Here is a 1,839-nt window from a genome sequence, read left to right on the forward strand (position 1 = left end):
GGTTTTTGGAAAGAAGAAAGGAAAAAACGTGGGTGAGTCTAGTAGTCGAAGCAAGGAAGAGAGAAAAATAGAAAGCTTTGAACAAAATCCAAATCCAAAAGATACCAAATACAAGACTAAACCCGAGTTTGAAGAATGTGATTCCAAGGACGAGCTAAGGAACGAGATGGCAGACATTTTTGATATGTCCATGGGAGGATACAAGAAGCAAATAAGAGAAGATGCTGGTCGTGGTTTAGGACAACCCACAATTCCCGCTGCTACAACATTCGAGTTGAAAGGACACATTATTACTACACTTAAGGATGTACCATTTTCTGGGAAGGATCATGAGGATGCTTATAAGAATTTGGATGAGGTCAATGACATTGCGGATTATTTTAATGTCCCAAATGTTCCTAGAGAGACTGCTTTGTTAAGAATGCTTCCTGTTAATTTTAAGGGAGCTGCAAAAGATTGGTTGAAAGCACTTTCACCCGGTGCAGTTACTACATGGGCACAGATGCGTGAGCAATTCCTGGAACAATTATGCCCACCATCAAAGATATCTAAACTCAAGAAGGTAATATCCAACTTTGAGCAATAACCGGCTGAGTCACTTTATGAGGCATGGGAGCGTTATAAAGGGTTACTAAGAAACTGCCCTCAAAATGACCTTCACATATAACAAGAAGTGTCTATCTTTTATGACGGGGTAAATTTCATGACATGGCAACTCCTTGATTCTCAAGGACCACATACTAAGAAACATTCAGGTGAAGTAAAGGAGTTGATTGAAGAGTTTTCAAAGCATAATCGTGAATACCATAATCCAAGACATGATGAATCTAAAGGAATTAGGGGAGGAAATTCTGAAGACATGGCTAATGTACTAGCTATGCTTGACACTATGGATAGAAGAATGACCAAGATAGACCAATTAATTCATGCTATTAGAGTTAGTTATGAAAGATGCAATGGTCCACACTTAACAAAAGATTGCCACTTGGATGAACATGCAAATAAAAAGGTACAAGTTTGCTACTGGAGTGGGGATAAGTATGATGAAAATTAGAGGAAACTAAAGATGGAGTGGTTAACATATGACGAATATAAGAAGCTAAAAGGAGAGAAATATAGGCAGATTGACCGAGGCTTCTACCAAAAAGAACAACCACCTCCTGTAAAGAAAGTTAATATTGAGTCTATGTTACATAGATTCATGGAGGGTACCGAGAAAAGACACGACGAGACATATGTGGTGATAAAGGAACATCAAAATATCATGAAGGAACAACAAGCCTTGCTAAGAAATCACCAAGCATCAATCCAAATTATTGAAGTCCAACTAGGTCAACTAACTACTTTGGTACAAGAAAAACTATCTCCAAAAATTACCGAGAAAAAGCCTCAATCACAAGTAATGGTAATAGAAACTGAAGAGGATACCATTTCTAAGTTCCTTGAAGCACTTAAAGTTGACCCACATCAGGCTGGACCAAGTTTGAAGAAGTCTTGAATCGAAGAAAAAAATGTTGTTGAAACAACGAACCCACGACGTGGGAGTTCAAATCCCATGACATGGATAGGGTATTTCAATAAATACTCCACTTCCATTCCCGTTATGAGATAATATTCACCCACTGGAGCAGGAACATTTAAAGTTTATGCAAAAAGTGAAGGGTATTTCAATAAATACTCCTTTTATTGAAGCATTGTCTAAAGTTACTGAATATGACAAATTCTTGCAAGATCTACTTGACACTCACCAGCAGCTACAGAATAATTCCAAAGTAATTCTAAGTGAGCAAAGTTCTAAAGTGATAATGGGAGAATTGCCAAAGAATATGGGAGATCATG

The 1,839-nt window shown here is 37.7% G+C and overlaps 1 non-coding gene across 1 annotated transcript; it reads right to left on the minus strand.

The window, feature by feature from the left end:
• Nucleotides 1-550: 550 nt before the first annotated feature.
• Nucleotides 551-657, minus strand: LOC145013446 (small nucleolar RNA R71). Its single transcript, XR_013665006.1, has one exon. It is a non-coding gene; the product is annotated as a small nucleolar RNA R71 (small nucleolar RNA).
• Nucleotides 658-1,839: the final 1,182 nt, after the last annotated feature.

This window comes from Lactuca saligna, chromosome 8, assembly GCF_052625555.1.
Source record: "Lactuca saligna cultivar CGN05327 chromosome 8, ASM5262555v1, whole genome shotgun sequence".
Lineage (NCBI taxonomy): Eukaryota > Viridiplantae > Streptophyta > Magnoliopsida > Asterales > Asteraceae > Lactuca > Lactuca saligna.